Source organism: Phacochoerus africanus, chromosome 8 (assembly GCF_016906955.1).
Source record: "Phacochoerus africanus isolate WHEZ1 chromosome 8, ROS_Pafr_v1, whole genome shotgun sequence".
Classification (NCBI taxonomy): Eukaryota; Metazoa; Chordata; class Mammalia; order Artiodactyla; family Suidae; genus Phacochoerus; species Phacochoerus africanus.
This window is the reverse complement of record NC_062551.1, coordinates 16,910,968-16,929,726: the sequence shown is the minus strand read 5'-3', so window position 1 is coordinate 16,929,726 and position 18,759 is coordinate 16,910,968. Positions and strand designations below refer to the sequence as shown.

General features: G+C 40.4%; 1 long non-coding RNA gene across 3 annotated transcripts in view; it reads left to right on the top strand.

The window, feature by feature from the left end:
- LOC125132736 (uncharacterized) overlaps nt 1-18,759 on the top strand; it is a 39,402-nt gene that overhangs the window by 7,681 nt on the left and 12,962 nt on the right. The window lies entirely within an intron of this gene.

The following is an 18,759-nucleotide window of genomic DNA, read 5'->3' as shown; positions in this document are numbered from 1 at the left end:
AATACTAAAAGGGGAAATACTGAAAATACTAAAAGGACTTAAGGTTATTTGCAGAAGGAGGCAAATGACTTAAAATCCATACAAGTTTAGTCGCCGGACTGACTTATAAGTTGCTGTTTCTGTCAACAAAAATAATACTTAAGCAACTTGAATTGTTTAGTTACTGTTCATCCTCTTTTTAAACACCTTTTACCTCCCTGGGTCACGGGAGGATCTGACCTCTCTGAAAAATGACCAGGAGATTTTGCTCTGAATCTTAGCTACCTTCCAGAATAATCAGGGAGCTTTTGATATTCTTTATGGATTTTACCCCTCACTTTTATTTCATGTACTCTTCCTACTTTTGAGAACACTGTTTTGTATTTTCCTTGTTTTTTAAAGTGTTTTTGATTTGGCTATCAGGTGATTTCTGCTACTTCTTAAGATAATAGAACTTGTAAATTGAGAAAATTTAAGTCAGCCCCATTGTGAGTTAAAGCATGCTTGCTGGTGTTTAAAGTAGATTCTCTTGTTTCATCTCTTGTGTGATGCTGTTCAACAGAAGGTAGATATAGATCTGTTAGAAAAAGAGCTTGGAGTCTAAAGGAAGAATTTTGGGCAGCTAAAATATATAAAGACTATAAGGAAGACAACTTAAAATCATAACGTATTTTCCATGTTGCCCTATTTTTTTTCTTTTTCTTTTTTTTTAAAGTGGAACTGACTTGAAATCATAACTGATTTTGCAGCCACTTCTAGGGAAGGAATTCATTCGGCTGAATGCAGAGGGAGATGTAAGAAATCTAATTTCTTTTGTTCATTTAATTCTGGGCTTTAAGAGGATCTGATGAGAGCATAAGGATAATAATTTTCTTTTTTTAAAGAAAAATATTATTTAATTTGCTTTCTATTGGAGTATAGTTAATGTACAGTATTATATAAGTTATAGGTGTACAATATAGTAATTCACAAATTTTAAAGATTATATTCCATTTGTAGTTATTATAAAATATTGGCTATATTCCTCATGTTGTACAATATATCCTCGTTGCTTATTTTATAGTAATAGCTTATACCTCTCAATTCCCTACCCATGTCTTTCTTTTTTAGTGTTAAATTCTCCTTTCCTCAGATTTATTGAGATGTCACTCACACATAACATGTAAGTGTAAGGTGTGTAATATAGTGGTTTGCTACACATACATATTGCAAAATGATTACCATAATAAGTTAGTTAATACTTCTATCACCTCACATAATTAGTATTTTCTTTTTGTGGTGAGAACATTTCAGAGCAACTTTCAAATATGTAACACAGTGTTGTAAACTGTAGTCATCATACTTGACCTTGGAGCTCCATCTTGTAATCGTAAGTTTGTACCCTTTGACCGACAACTCCTGTATCCCCTGCTCCCAGCCTCTGGCAGCCACTATTATTATTCTACTATTTCTGCAAATTCAGCTTTCTTTCAGTTGTACATACAAGATCATACAATGTCTATCTGACATTTCGCTTAGCAAGATCCATCCATGTTGTCACAAATGACAAGATTTCCTTTTTTACGAGTGAATAATATATATATATATATATATATATATATATTTATTTATTTATATATACCACATTTTCTTTATTGATTCATCCGTAAACGGGCACTTAGGTTATATCCATGTCTTGGTCGTTTTGAATAGTGCTGCCGTGAACAGCGGGGAGCAGACATCTCTTTGAGATAGTGATATCATTTCCTTTGGACACATGCCCAGAAGTGGGGTTGCTGGATCATTTCTTTTTTCCTTTTTTTTTTCTTTTGTGGCTGCCTGGCAGCATATGGAATTCCCAGGCGAGGGCTCAGATCTGAGCCACAGTTGTGACTTAAGCCACAGCTGCGACAACACTGCAACCATAACCCACTGTGCAGAGCTTGGGATCCAAGCTGAGTCCCAGTACTCCCAAGATGCCAAGATGCACCATGGCAGGAGCTCTGGAGTTGCTGGATCATACGGTAGTTATATTTTTTGTTTTTAAAGGAACTTTCATACTCTTTTTCTTTTTTTAGGCTAAGGTTTTCTTTTTAAAAATTAAAAAAAAATATATGGTTGATTTACAATGATGTGCCAATTTTTGCTGTCCACCAAAGTGATGTATTCATACATATACACACATTTATATATACATATACAGTCAGATACACACACATACACATACACACATTCCCTTTCTTATATTATTTTCCATCATGGTACATCACAAGAGACTGGATATAGTTCCCTGTGTTATACAGTAGGTCCTCATTGCTTATTCATTCTAGATGTGATAGTTTGCATCTACTAATCCTCAACTCCTGGTGCATCCTTCTTCCTCCCCCCTCCCCCTTGGCAGCCACAGGTCTGTTCTCTCTGTCTGTGAGTCCATTTCTGTTTTATAGATAGGTTCATTTGTGTCATATTTTAGATTTCATATAATAAGTGTTATCATATGTATTTGTGTTCCTCTTTCTGACTTACTTAGTATGAGGATCTCTAGTTGCATCCATACTGCTGCAAATGACATTATTTTGTTCCTTTTATGGCTGAGTAGTATTCCATTGTGTATATGTACCACATCTTAATCCATTCCTCTGTCAGTGGATGTTTAGGTTGCTTCCACGTCTTGGCTCTTGTGTATAGTGCTGCTATGAACATATGGGTGCGTGTATCTTTTTGAATTGTAGTTTTTTTCCAGATATGTGCCCAGGAGTGGGATTGCTGGATCATATGGTAATTCTACATTCATACTCTTTTTCGTGGTGGTTGCACCAATTTACATACCTACTAAGAGTGCTCAAGGGTTCTCTTTTCTCCACATCCTTACCAACACTTGTTATCTCCTGTCATTTTGATAATAGCCATTCTATCAGGTGTAAGGTGTTAGCACATTGTGGGGTTTTTTTGGCCACTCCGCAGCATATGGAGTTCCTGGGCCAGGGATCAGATCTGAGCTGCAGTTGTGAGCTATGCCACATCTATGGCAATGCCAGGTCCTTTAACCCACTGTGCCAGGCTGGGAGTTGAACCTCTGTCCTGGTGCTGCAGAGATGCCACTGATCCTGTTGTGCGACAACATTGTGGCTTTGATTCACATTTCTCTGATAATTCGTGGTATTGACCATCTTTTCATGTACCTGTTGGTCATTTATATGTCTTCTTAAAAGAAAAAAACAAATCTCTGAAGTTTCTGTCATGGTGCAGTGGCAATGAATCAACTGGGACCCAAGAGGTCGTGAATTCGATTCCTGGCCTTGCTCAGTGGGTTAAGGATTCTGGTGTTGCTGTGAGCTGTGGTGTAGGACACAGACGTGGCTCGGATCCAGTGTTGCTGTGAGTGTGGTGTAGGCCGGCAGCTGTAGCTCTAATTAGACTCCTAGCCTGAGAACCTACATGTGCCGTGAGTACAGCCCTAAAAAGCCAAAGAAAAAAAAAAAAAAGCCATTCAGGTCCTCTACCCATTTTTACATTGGATTAGGTACTGTGATCCCTTACCCAAAATTCTTGCCTCTTGTTTAAGGTATTTTTGCTGTTTTTAAGAGAGGATGAGTGCTAGAAATTCCTATACCACCAACATGTTCATGTCACTCGCTCTAATCTACCTTTGTCTTTCGATTTAGGGAGATAGCTCCCACAGACCCTAGTATCTTGAAAGAATTCTTACTTTCGTTAGGTGCAGAACATGGAATACTGGTCCTAAAAGCACAGCAGCAGTATTTTGAACTCTGAAGCCTCTATTTATCATTCCAGTAGATTTGGAAGAAAAAAAATAGGAGATATACCACCTTTAGTCTAAGCTGTATTCATGGATAGGGTTCAGACATCCTTGGGGATGTTCTGGTAGTCCCACCAGAATTCTCCTTGAAAGAATCACTGAGAAAGTAGAATGGAACTCATCTTAAGGGTCCCTTAGACCAGTTCGATCTGGAAACCAAGACCCAGTCTTTATAGGGAGAACAGTGATTTTTGAGGTAGTATGAATCTGCCACTCAGATTTGGCTTTGAGTTCAGCTCATCATGGACATATCTGAATTCAGAAAGCCATGTTAGATAAATGTTATGAGAAAATTGAAAGAACTATTTCATAAAAACTTTGTGAGACATTTTGGCATGAGTAGTAGCACTGTGTATGGTATTTCTCTGAAAGAGTGTGAGCCAAAAGCGTGGGGAGGAGCCTTTTTACTAATGTTGCACTTTTGGCCCGTGAAGGCACCAGTACTTGAACAGTAGTGATGGCAGGAGACTATAGTCTGTGGGAGTTGGTAGTGTCTAGCAGTGTCCGTAGGCCTGGGAGATTGTTGAGACATAAAACAGACAGGGGCTAGAGCAGGAAAAAACCAAGGATGCTGCAGGCTCATTGCTTTAATGCATGTACTGTATCCCTGGGGTTCTGAGAAATATTTGCAGTGAGAGAAACTTAGTAAAGTCCTGGGGGTCTTGCCGTAACAAGTAGGATGCAATGGGCAGTGAAACACCGATTTTATATGTATGTATGATGGTATTATGTATTCAACAAAGACTGTCTAAAAATATTTTCCTGCCTATTACAAATTATATATATAGCTTAAGGCCTGTATTGGTCATTAAATTTTTTTATTTTTCCTGGAGTTCCCATTGAAGCTTAGTGGAAGCACATCTGACTAGTATCCATGAGGACGCAGGTTCGATCCCTGGCCTCCCTCAGAGGGTTAAGGATCTGTGGTGTAGGTCACAGACAAGGCTTGGATCTGGCCTGGCTGTGGCTGTGGTGTAGGGCCATAGCTGCAGCTCCAATTCGACCCCTAGCCTGGGAACCTCCATATGCCGCAGGTGTGGCTCTAAAAAGACAAAAAAAGAAAAAAAATTTTTTTTCCTTAGAGGAGACCTTTAACTTCTCTTTATCATCTCATAATAAATGTAAGAAAATAATTTAAAAATTCTAGTACTTTACTAATCAAAGTTGATGATGTACATGAATATGGGAAAGTAAGATTTTTAGCTTCTTTTTTTTCCTTTTAGGGCTGCATCTGTGGCATATGGAAGTTCCTGGGCTAGGGGTCGAATGAGAGCTGACACCACAGCCATAGCAATGCCTGATCCGAGCCACATCTGCAATCTGCACTGCAGTTTGTGGCCGTGCTGGATCCTTAACCTAGTGAGTGAGGTCAGGGATCAAACCTGCATCCTCATGGACACTATATTGGGTTCTTAACCACTGAGCCACAATGGGAACTCCAAAAGTAAGATTTTTAGAGGTCATATGTGTAAAGGCAAAAAGCATTATAGAGGTATGAGTGTGTGTCTATATGCATTGGACTGTAATTATGTTAAAATGAAATCGTCTATCTCTTTTTCAATGGAAGCTGTGGGTATGCGCAATGGAGGCAATCTTTGGAAAATTATTATTGTCCTTCCCGTCTTTTACCTTGCCTTTCCCATACAAAACATTCGCTTTGGTTTTGGGGAGGCATCCATTGGTGGGGAGGGTATGGGTCTTTTTTAATTCTTCTTAGAAGTAAATCAGAGAGATGATACTTAGCTTCTGACATGCAAAATTGAGTTATTCAATAAGTTAGTACCTTTGCAAGCCAGGGCATTGTCTTGAGAGATGATTTTCTGCATCTTTTATTCTCCTCATTTCCACCCTAGCTTAGAGATTTCAGTTCATAGTGTCCTCCTGTAGTTTAAGGTACTGCCCCATTTACCACTAAGGCTTTCCCAGGGAAAGAGAAGGAAGAAGGTGGTCAGATGTAAGTGCTTTCCTTTCTTTGGGCTTTGTCTCATCGTCTCAGCGAGCCAGAGGTGTGGTAGATGATTGAGGGAACTAGAGGGTAGGAAGGAGTTTTGGGTACCTTGTTTGGGACTCAGGAAGATGTTAGATTGCCCTGTATTTGCCTGGCCACAGCCACACTGATTTGACAGCACAGTGAGGAAAGTAAATGCAGGCTTTCCGATTTGATTGCCTGAGCACAGCAGCACCATGGCTGTGGCATGGACAGAACCCATAAATGGCAAAGGGAGGTGACTACAGTGGGGGGAGATCTGTGCTCTGCACTAAATCTCACAGCGCAGGATGCCTGATTTACACCTAACCACAGTCATAAGTATACCTCAGAGTTGGCCTGGGAGCACTTGTAGAGCAGCCTGGCCATGAGAAAGTGTCGCAGGTGCACCAGTCATGGAATGGACTTTGGAGGCCAGCAAGGCTCCCAGCAGTCAGGCTCTAAGAGACATTGTGTCAGAGACCAGCCGACACTGGTCAGCACACCTCCAAGGGCCAGCATGAGGAATAGGACCCTTTCTCCCCTTGCTACCAAGTCATGTACACCCCACACCTCTCTCCCCGTAGGCCAGCAGAACTTAGGGAGAAAAAGGAGGTTGGGAGAAAACCAGCTAAGTGACGGAAACTATTCTAAAGGGACTATTTAACTTCAATGAGTTTGGACATTTAATGTTTTAAAGGTTATTTTCCCCTTGTTAATCAGCATGTGGAGGCTTGTGAGGGAAGGATAGATAATAGACAAAAATTAGAGTACAGGTTCCTAGCACATTTGAGGGTCAAAATAAATGTGAGTTAATTTTGTGATTCCTCCATGTCAGTAGGGACTATAATCCCCAAACTTTGTGCTTTCGTTTCCTTAATGAAGACAGTATGGAAGCTAGTGTAGCATATCTTGGGTGTGAGGGAAGAAACTCTTGTAATTTCTGTGGAAAACCTGGTTGAGCCACCTTAGGGGGGAAAAAAAAACCCCTCTAATTTCTGTGGAATACTTGGTTCAGTTGCTGAGAATTTTGTATAGATTTTCTCTAGTCATGTATAATCTGGTTGATGATGATAGTTTATAAAATACTTTAAACCTTAAAGACAAATATAAGACATGACACCGTACAGCTCCTAGAAGGGAACATAGGCAAACATTTTCCAACATAAATCTTAGCAATATTTTCTTAAGTCAGTCTCCCAAGGCAATAGAAATAAAAGCAAAAATAGGAGTTCCCGTCGTGGCGCAGTGGTTAACGAATCTGACTAGGAACCATGAGGTTGCAGGTTCGATCCCTGCCCTTGCTCAGTGGGTTAAGGATCCAGTGTTGCCATGAGCTGTGGTGTAGGTCGCAGACGTGGCTCGGATCCTGCGTTGCTGTGGCTCTGGCGTAGGCTGGCAGCTACAGCTCTGATTTGACCCCTAGCCTGGGAACCTCCATATGCCACAGGAGCGGCCCAAGAAATGGCAAAAAGACAAAAAAAGAAAAAAGAAATAAAAGCAAAAATAAACAAATGAGACCTAATAAAATTTATAAGCTTTTGCTAAGCAAAGGAAACCATAAACCAAATGAAAAGACAACCTACAGGCTGGGAATAAATATTTGCAAACGATGCAACCAACAAGGGCTTAAATTCCAAAATATATAAACAGCACATAAAACTCAATAACAAAAAAACAACCCAATTGAAAAATGGGCAGAAGACCTAAATAGACATTTCCCTACAGAAGGCATACACACGGCCAATAGGTACATGAAAAGATGCTCAGCTTTGGTAATTATTAGAGAAAAGCATATCAAAACTAAAATGAACTATCACTTCACACCAGTCAGAATAACCATCATTAAAATGTCTACAAATAATAAATTCTGGAGAGGGTGTGGAGAAAAGGGACCTCTTCTACATTGTTGGTGGGAATGGGGGTTAATTAACTGTGAAAAACAGTATGGATGTTCCTTAAAAAACTAAAAATAGAGATAGAGTTGCCATATTGTCCAGCAGTCCCACTCCTGGGCATATATTCAGGGAAAACTCTAATTGGAAAAGATAGACACATCCCTGTGTTCATAGCAGCACTATTCACAATAGCCAAGACTTGGAAGCAACCTAAATATCCACTGACAAATAAATGGATAAAGAAGATGTGGTTTATATACATGGAATACTACTCAGCCATAAAAAGAATGAAATAATGCCATTTGTAGCAACATGGATGCAACTAGGGATTATCCTACTAAGTGAAGTAAGTCAGAACAAAAAAGACAGATATCACTTATTTGTAGAAACTAAAATATGATACAAATGAACTTATAAACAGAAACAGACTCACAGAGAAAACAAATTTAGGGTTACCAAAAGGAAGTGGGGGAGGGATAAATTAGGAGTTTGAGATTGACGGATAAAAACTACTACATATAAAATAGATAACATCCTAGGACAGGGAGCTATATTCAATATCCTGTAATAAAAGATAATGGAAAATAATATGAAAAAGAATGTATACATAGAGAGACACGCACATACATCTGAATCGCTTTGCTGTATAGCAAGACTAACACAACACTGTAAATCAGCTATACTTCAACTTAAAAAAATACCTTAACGAAGTTCGCTTGTGGTGCGGTGGGCTGAGGATCTGACATTGCTGCAGCCGTGGCACACAGATTGCAACTGTGGCATGGGTTCCATCCCTGGCCTGGGGACTTCCACATGCTGTAAGTGTGGCCCAACCCCCTCCCCCCCACAAAATACCTTAAGCCTAAAACTCTTTGCTGAATTCCAGATCAGGGCAGACTTCTCTCTGTAGGATCTCTCCTCTTGGCTATCCTATGTCCCATAAGCATCTCAAGTTGAACAGGGTAAAACTGAATTTGTCATTTTTCTTTCCATGTTTGGTTTTGCTTCTGTAGAAGCTTAGCAGATGCTATGTCAGAAACTTAGTGGCCTAGTCAGAAACTTGGGTGTTATTCTAGATTTTCTATTCCTTTTTCATAGAAATCTAATTGGTTAATTGGTCCTGCAAATGGCTTAAGAGGCTCATCACTGTCTGGCACCTGCCTGTTCTTCCAGCTTCTTTACATACCTGCTAACCACCACCCGGAGTGGTGATTTCTCCACCGTGCCATGCTCACTCATGTTTCAGCAACTCTGCATGTATTTTTCTCTCAGTCTGCGGTGTCCTTCCCTTTGTTTGCTTATGGAACCCCTAACTTGTCCTTTGAGTTTTAGTTGAGGAACCTTTGTGAGACCTTTGGCCCCCAGGACAGTTAGATGCAAGCATTTGACACACAGTCTGTTCTTTCACTTATGTTATTTAGTCCTTGTTTATTTTCAGGCTCCCACCGTAGAATGAGATGCTCAAGATGGTAGAGATTTGGTCCTGTTCGCTTTTCTATCTCAGAGTGTGTTAGTGCCAGACACGTAATACCACCCAATAATAAACACTTGTTGAATGAAGCAAATTATCAGAGCCATGTTTTTAGAAACTTAATAATTTTGTTTTACTTTTGATTCCTTCCTAAAGGTAGGTAAATTAACATTTGTATTGCTAAGAGATCTTATGCAAACTGTGCTGACCTTTCATTTGATTCTGAATGTTTTAAATGTTTCCTTGAGTATGCCTTATGTGTAAATATAGGCTGGGTTGCAAACATGGCCCTCAGTTTGTCTACTGCCTTCTGCTAGCAGTTTAACCTCTTTGAAGGTGAGCTTTGTGTTGCCTCATAATGTCTAATAATGCGAGTTTCTTAAAAAGTAAGAAATATGAGGTACTAGTTTTAAGACTACTCTGTGAATACTCAAGTATTAATATGAAATATTACCAGATAATGCTTCAGAAGAAGCCTGGAAGGAAAGAAAGAAAATTGCTAACAGATTTTGTCTCTGTAGACAATGGGTAGTATGTTTCTTTCTTTTTTTTTTTTCTCTTCTGGGTTTCCCAATTTTTCTGTAGACTTCTTCCTCCTGTTGTTTTTTAGTAGAAATCACTAGACCTAGGTTGTCACATTAGCGTGGCAGAAAAACAGTGGTTAATGGTGCCATCTCCCCACGCAGACAGACCGGTGCATTTTAACAACTTCTGTCTCCTCATCTGTAAAAGTGGATGATAATACACTTTTAATGTACCCATATTATTTAGACCATTCTTTGATTCCTTTCTCTTGATCTTTTCTGTATTTACTGTAAATGTTGGCTTTGTGGTTACCATGAGACTTAAATAAAACAACTTATAACAGTTTGTTTTAGGCTGATAATAGCTTCGATCACATATAAACTATCCTTTTACTCTCCCTACACACGTTTTATGTTTCTGATGCCACAGTTTACATCTTTTTATATTGTCTCTTCATTAGCTAATTATTCTTTTCCACAGCACATGGAAGTTCCTGGGCTAGGGGTTGAATCCTACACCACAGCTGCGGCAATGCCAGATCCTTTATCCCACTGCCCTGGACCGGGAACCAAACCCAGGCCTCCATGATGACCCAATCCACTGAAGTAGTATTTTCTTCTTCTTCTTTTTTTTTTTTTTTTTAGGGCCACACCTGCAGCATATGGAAGTTCCTGGGCTAGGAGTCGAATTGGCGCTGCAGCTCCCGACCTACGCCACAGCCACAGCAATGTCAGATCTGGAGCAGCACCTGTGACCGCTGCAGCAGTTGACAGCTATGCCGGATCCTTAACTAACTGAGAGAGGCCAGGTATCGAACCTGGTAGGTCAGGTTCTTAACCTCCTGAGCCACAATGAGAACTCTTGTAGTTGGATTCTTAACCCACTGTGCCACAGTGGGAACTCCTGTTCTTTGACTTTTATATTAGAGTTAAGCGAATAACATACCATATTGAAGTATTCTGAATTTGACTCTACATAGCTTTAACCATTGCTTTATATTTTCATATGTTTTCCTGTCACTAATTAGTGTGCTTTCATTTCAACTTGAAGAACTCCTTTTATCATTTCTTGTAAGGCAAATCTTGAGGTGATGAACTCCTTCAGCTTTTGTTTGTTTGGAAGGGTCTTTATCTCTCCTTCATTTCTTTTTTTTTTTTTTTTGTCTTTTTGCTATTTCTTTGGGCTGCTCCCGCAGCATATGGAGGTTCCCAGGCTAGGGGTCGAATCGGAGCTGTAGCCACTGGCCTACGCCAGAGCCACAGCAACGCTGGATCCGAGCCGCGTCTGCAACCTACACCACAGCTCACGGCAACGCCGGATCCTTAACCCACTGAGCAAGGGCAGGGACCGAACCCGCAACCTCATGGTTCCCAGTCGGATTCGTTAACCACTGCGCCACGATGGGAACTCCCTCTCCTTCATTTCTGAAGGACAGCTTTCCTGGGTAATTATTCTTGGTTGGAAATTTTTATTTAGCACTTTGAATATACCATCCTGAACCTTGCTGTTCTGTAGCTTTTTTGCTCAGAAATCTACTAACAGCCTTGTGAGGGTTCCCTCATCTATGAGGAATTTTTTCTTTCTTGCTGCTTTAGAATTTTCTTTGTGACTTTTGATAGTTTTATTATCATGTGTCTTGGGTAAGATTATTTGGGGTTGATTTTTTTTTTTTGTCTTTTTAGGGCTGTACCCACGGCATATGGGGGTTCCCAGGCGAGGGGTTGAATCAGAGCTGTAGCTGCCAGTCTACACTGTAGCCACAGCAATGCTGGATCCAAGACACATCTGCAGTCTACACCACAGCTCATGGCAATGTCGGATCATTAACCTACTGAGTGAGGCCAGGGATCGAACCTGTGTCCTCATGGATACCTCTTGGATTCGTTTCCACTGCACCACAGTGGGAATTCTGATGGTCACGTTTTCTTGGATCACTCTAGCAGAGCTGCTGGTGACCCACCTTGCTTTCTCAGATGCAACAAGGCAAAAGGCTGAAGTTTTCTATCTCTTTGTTGAAACTTTTGTTCTTGTATTACTTTCCTGATTTCATTAAATTGTTTATCTGGGGAGTTCCCGTCGCGGCGCAGCGGTTAACGAATCCGACTAGGAACCATGAGGTTGCGGGTTCGGTCCCTGCCCTTGCTCAGTGGGTTAACGATCCGGCTTTGCCGTGAGCTGTGGTGTAGGTTGCAGACGCGGCTCAGATCCCGCGTTGCTGTGGCTCTGGCGTAGGCTGGCAGCTACAGCTCCGATTTGACCCCTAGCCTGGGAACCTCCATATGCCGCGGGAGCGGCCCAAGAAATAATTAAAAAAAAAATGTTTATCTGTGTTCTCTTGTAACTCTTTCAGCACCTTTGGTAAATTATTTTGAAGTGTTTGTCAGGCAGTGTGTATCTTCATTTCTTTGGGGTCAGGTCCTGGAAGTTTACTGTTTCCTTTGGTGGTGTCTTGTTTCCCTGATTCCTTGCATTCCCTGTACCCTGGCATAGATGTCTCTGCATTTGGGGAGTTCCCACTGTGGCTCAGGGGGTTAAGAATGTGGCTGCAAATGTGGCTCAGATCCAGTGTTGCTGTGGCTGTGGTGTAGACTGGCAGCTATAGCTCTGATTTGACCCTTAGCCTGTGAACTTCCTTATGTCCCCGGTATAGCTCTAAAAAACAGTCACCTCTTGCAAAAGCAGTCACCTCTTCCAGACTTATGGACTGACTTCAGAAAGGAAAGACTTTCACCTGTGAATGAAGGCACTCTGCTGTGTGTATGGTTATGGGTCTAGGGGTGCAGGGTGCTAACTGTGGGGGTGAGTAGCGGCTCTGGGCCCAGGGGTCTCTGTCTTAATGGCTTAGGCAGCTGGAGTTCATTCCATCAACAATTGCATGATCCTTGGTGAGAGCTGAGAGGGGTCTGCAGTAGCTAGAAGGGCTGTTGAATTCCTCAGTGGTACCTACGGGTCTAGAAGGGCAGGTAGCAATGGTGGCCAGAGGTTGTGATATATATATGTTTGGCTGTAGGGGCTGGCCACAGGTGTCAGGGCAGGGGCCTGTTTCAGACACACATGCAACGGTGAGGGCCAGGGCCAGGGCCAGCAGCAGGGGCTGGTGTCAACTGTGGGCACATGAGCAGATTAGGGGACCCTGGCTGCATGGGCTAGCTCTAGGTGTGTGTGCTAGCCAGACCCTTCTTAATTGCTAATAGCACAACCCAAATTCTAACCAGCTGAAGCAAAGGGAAACTTATTATCTCATCTAACAGGCAAGTCCAAGGGCCTCAGTGATACTTCTCTCTTCAGCATCCTTGGATGTTTTGGTTCCATCTTCAGACAAATTTCATACTAGTGGCAGGGAAATCTGTTGATGGCTACAGGTTTAAATCTTTAAAGGGAGACTTTGAACTCCTAATCTTTATTTATGAAATTTGATGGACCTTTCTGGGACTGGGGGCCTCTCTCAACTGACGGCTGTCCCCCACAGGAATGGAGTTCTCTAAATGTCCAGTTTAGGATCAGTTTTGCGATGGTGAAACTGTGATGGATCTGCTAACTATGACCACATGAAGCAGGGAAGGAGAAAGGGGTTGCTGTAATTGCAAGAGGGGGATGTATGTCTAGCAGGCAAAAAGAAGTCTGTCCTGTGATTTAAAGAGCTTAGCATAGTTCTTGGAATATAATAGGAACTCAGCAGATGTTGGACGTGATTATTGTTAGAGTGTAGGGTCATCATCATTATTATATATTATAATAGACTATAAGAATTTTTTCTTTTTATGAAGTGGTGTATATATTTTATGTCACCTAGGAGACAAGAGTTGAAGTCCATCTTTGCATTGGCCAAGTATTTCTTTATTCTTCTTTTGCTTTGGGTATATTTAGTTTATGGAAATGGGTTTTTTAAAATTCCTATTTCTTTCTTTTCTTTTTTCCTCCTTTTTTTGCTTTTCAGGGCCACACCTGTGGCACATCGAGGATCTCAGGCTAGGGGTCCAATCAGAGCTACAGCTACTGGCCCATGCCACAGCCACAGCAATGCGGAATCCCAGCCAAGTCTGCGACCCACACCACAACTCATGGCAACACCGGATCCCCAACCCACTGAGTGAGGCCAGGGATTGAACTCGTAACCTCATGGTCCCTAGTCGGATTTCTTTCTGCTGCGCCACGACGGGAACTCCTAAAATTCCTTTTTCTAAGTGTACTAGTGATCATTTTGATTTCTCAAAAAGGCTAAATGTTACAGAAAGGTTAACTTTGTTTTAAGAGGTTTTCCTTATTTCATGCTTTACACAAGTGATGACCCTATGTGTTGGCCCTGTACGATTGTTATTCCTCTTGTGGTTGTCATATTTCATTTAACTGCAAATTAAAAAGAACTAAAAAAAAATTACAGCAATTTCTAGTTTATATCCAGGAAATAGAACTCTCCACAGGAGACTTTGTATGGTATAAATATGTTAGAAAACCATTTTCCATTGTGCTTTGAAAGCCTGTAAGGAGGCCACGATGGAGCACGTTCGCCTGTCTTGGATGTGGCCCAAAAAGACTGCAGTGTACAGATTGTAGGAAATCTCCCATCTGAAGAGTTAATTTTCGTTCAGGATCAGTGTTAGCGGCTGCTGCGATTAAAACAAGACACTTTAAGATTGGTACAAGAACACTTACAACAGTTGACTCTAAAAGAAAACCCAGGAGGCCAGATTCAGCCTTGGGAACGCCTTTGTTTTGAGTCTCAAAGACTTTTATTTTGAGTTTACCTCTTCCTTCAATTACACCTGCTTTCAGCTTTATTAAAAAGAATTCATTAACATAAATGAGCAAACAACTAGTTTCATCTTTTTAACTTTTTAAAATGTCTTAAAGGCAATTTTTGTTTTCATTTCTGATTTTTTTCAGAGCCACCCTTAATGACTGTAAAATTAAACATTTGAGATGCAGATTTATGAATGTAGTATCAAACAAGTATAAAGTTTGAAGACAGATGAAGCTTTTCATCTTTTAAAGGACAGAGGTGTTTTTCCTTATTTTCTTCAAGACAATAAATCAAAAAGTGTTACTTTTTATTTATTTATTTTTTAATTTTTATTTTTTTGGTCTTTTTGCTATTTCTTGGTCTTGGGCCGCTCCTGCGGCATATGGAGGTTCCCAGGCTAGGGGTTGAATCGGAGCTGTAGCCACCAGCCTACACCAGAGCCACAGCAACGCGGGATCCGAACCGCGTCTGCAACCTACACCACAGCTCACGGCAAAGCCGGATCGTTAACCCACTGAGCAAGGGCAGGGACCGAACCCGCAACCTCATGGTTCCTAGTCGGATTCGTTAACCACTGCGCCACGACGGGAACTCCAAAAAGTGTTACTTTTTAATTTGAAGAGCTGGGGCAATAACTACTGTTGGGACTTGTGGTTGCCAGGGCAGGGGAGTGGGATGGACTGGGAATTTGGGGTTAATAGATGTAAACTGTTGCCTTTGGAATGGATAAGCAATGAGATCCTGCTATGTAGTGCTGGGAACTATATCTAGACTCTTATGATGGAGCATGATAGTGTGAGAAAAAAGAATGTGTATGTGTATGTGTGGCTGGGTCACCTTGCTGTACAGTAGAAAATTGACAGGATACTGTCAACCAGCTATAATGGAAAAAATATAAATCATAAAAAATAACTAATTCTTGGAAGAAAAAAATCAACCATAGTCCTAATTTCAAATGGAACAACTAATTTCAGTTTTGTATTTACCTTTCAGTTTTACCCTTCACTAAAGCACACATACTTTAGTGAAATTGAAGTTTTAATGCAACTGGAAAGACTATTGAAAAATTCAAGGAAAGTTGAATCAATGTGAAGTTAGTATACTTTGTGTTTTAAGCATAGAGCAATATTTGTCAACTGTAGACTGTACTTTTTTTGCTTTCTGTAGGAACAGGAAGGGGTACAAAGTCTTTTAAAAAATTGCTCATATGACATGAAATTTTCTTCTTTTAGACCTGGAAGTCATAAGAGAAGTAGGCATTGATGTGGGTTTATGGTAATTCTTCATGATCACTGACATCCTCTCAAGTTTTCCAAATTTCTGCAGGTTTGTTCCTACAGGTACCTCTTACGTTCTTCAACCAGGACTTCCAAGCCATCTTCCACATTGCTGGTATTTTTTCCCCCCCAGTATGAAGTGCTGATGTTACTTCCTTAAAATTCTTCAAAACCTTTCCAGTACCTATGAGATAAAATCTGAAGTTTAAGAAGGTATCCAAGACCCTTCTTAGGCTGGCCTGAGCCAGACCCTCAGAGCCTCATCACTTGTTCTCATCTTCTGTGAGACCCACCTGAAACTTCAGCCATTTCATCTGTCTCTGAACGAATTTGCTTTTCTCTGTGTTCATCCTGTTCCTGCTTTCTGAATTGCTCTTGACCCCTTAAACACCAGAATTTCTAGGTCTTTCTCAAGAACCACACTCAGGGGAGTTCCTGTCGTGGCTCAGTGGTTAACAAATCCGAATAGGAACCATGATGTTGAGGGTTTGATCCCTGGCCTCGCACAGTAGGTTAAGGACCCAGTGTTGCCGTAAGCCTGGGAACCTGCATATGCCATGGGAGCGGCCCTAGAAAAGACACAAAGACCAAAAAAAAAAGAACCACACTCAGTAGGTCATTTCTTCTTTTGGTGTTTCCCCTACCTTCCTCAGGCAGTGTTAGTTCCTCTGTCCTCTGGATCCCCATAGCACCTCACTTGACTTGTGTCTTTTTAGTACTAGGGTGTATGTGGAGGCCAGGACCATAACTCAGTCATTTTTTTTTTTTAAGCATCATATGCTTGTTAGCTGCATTGTATAACTTGGGTAGTACATTACACAGTGCATCCGTAATATGCTGTTGAATGATCTTTTAGCATGCAACCCCTCCCTCCCCCAGTACTCTCTGTAGGCTCCTATTTAGCCCCCCATCTACAAAACCAAAACAACATAAAACCAAACTCATGTAGAATGCGCAAAGCTCTTTGGTTAAAAATTTCCCATCAGTGCATGTAATTTTAAATATATCTATTGTTTCAAATATAAATGAAATGTGTTGAAACGTGAGTGAAAAGAAATAGGGGCCATTATTGATAAAACCATTCAAAATCAAATGGTATATTCTGGGTAGCTATAATTTTTCAAAAGGTACTATGTTAAATTTTAGGTTAGTGTCAGATAACCTCTTCACCTTCATTTCTCTCTTAACACCTTTTATCATAATTTCTGAAGCTCCCCTTTGTAGTTTGAGTTAAAAGTCCTGAGGCAAGCTCTTCAGAAGTCTAACACCTGCTTAGGGCTGAACTGGCAGGGGGAGAAATTGAAAAGCAGTGAAGAGTCTTTTCAATAAAGTACTTAGCATTTTAAATAGTAGATGTTTGAAAAAAAATAATGGTAATAATAGTATTGGGGACTCTCATACCACCCCACACAGAGAGAGGAATGTGAAGCTGTTTAGTGGAGTCATACTTTGAGTTCTCAAAACCCTTCATTTGCAGAGATAGTTCAAACTTGATTTTGATCAAATTAAACTAAGAATGTAGACGTTTCCTTGAGCACAGATTTATACTTTCTCTTTTAAAATTCAAACCTGTTTCCCTCTGACATCAAAGAGAAAGGATTCAAGGCTTTTAGAATCTTACTCTAAGGTGCCAAAAACCCTAGGATAATGGTTAGAAAATTAGGAATGGAGTTTTGAAATAATCAAATTTTGATTCTCATCTGCTATTTGATATTGACTATAAAGTACTATGCTCCAGGTTAATGACAAAGTTCTTAAAAGATGCCTGTTTTTTTAACCCTTAATGATTTTATATTATTGCCATGAATTTCTGGACCCTTTTTTAAGATTCAGAGGCCTGTGGTGGACTTTTTATGGTTATATCTTTCAATTTTTTTATCTTTTTGTTCTGTAACTGAAGGAAATGATTTAATTTGTTTTTCCAGCAGAGGGAGACATCTGACCATGAACGTGGTATTGCTACTTGCCAGGAGTGTTCTGTAGCCCTTTTTATCAATATACATAAAAAACTCAATGTTCAAATTAACTAGTTCAATAAGTAATTTAGCTCATTGATTTTTGGGCATATCCTAAGTGCCATTACAAGCTACGGATATTTTAAATGCCATTACCTAATAGAAGGAATGTTTTAAGCACCTTTTATTGATTTTATTACTGCTTTATTTTGCTGTCTTGGTTTAAAATCATTTTAACCACTCCGTAATCAAGAAGAAATATATCGTTGGTGAAATACAGTCAATTTCCTAAAAACCTTTGACATCGTTAAATAAGGAATTACAGTTGTTAAATCATGTCAGGCAATAACTGAGGGACAGAAGAGATATAAAATTTGGAGCGGTTGGGCCAGCATGCCAGTAAGACGTGTTGACCTCCAACATTCAGATTCTGCATGTGACAGTCACACTTCAGGTTTGCTTATGGTTTTTACGTCAGCAAGAAAGATTTAAAAGATCAGGTAGCAAGGAAAATGGAAGAATGATAGCAAAGTGTAATCCCAGGGCAATTACAGTGCTTTTTAATGACCTCCTGTGACTTTCAATGAAAATGATTCTCTAAGCAATTTTTAAATTTCATTTGCTTTCCTTGCTAGATTGTAGTATATTGATATTCTACATAAGAGGGAACCAGAGTGCTCACAGGGGTTTTACCACTTCCTTCGTTTGCTCATCTGATTTTATATTAGCAGTATGACTGAGCTCATCAGCTGGTGGACAGGCAGGGAATATGGCTCATACACGGCTTAATCAAAGAGATGCAGAAGTGGGTAGTGAACACTGAAGCTTGATACAAGCCTGCTAATGAGTCGATTGCGTTGACATTTGGCGCAATTTAACTGTAGAGTGGCAGATATCAATACCTGTGTATGATTTGGCAGATGGTCGTTGAACTGTGATTAGAAGTTTAGAATGATTCCCGGTAAAAGACCACCTGGCAGTAACCCAACAACAGAGAACTGAGTTTCCCCCATTAGCTGGAATAGGTCCAGAAAGTCAAGTGTTTTGATCATTAATAGAATCTTTCCTTTTCTTTTAACAAATGGTGGCTTCAAGAGGAAATTGATAATTATGCATAGGTCTATTAAATGATCTTAGGGAGAGCTCTT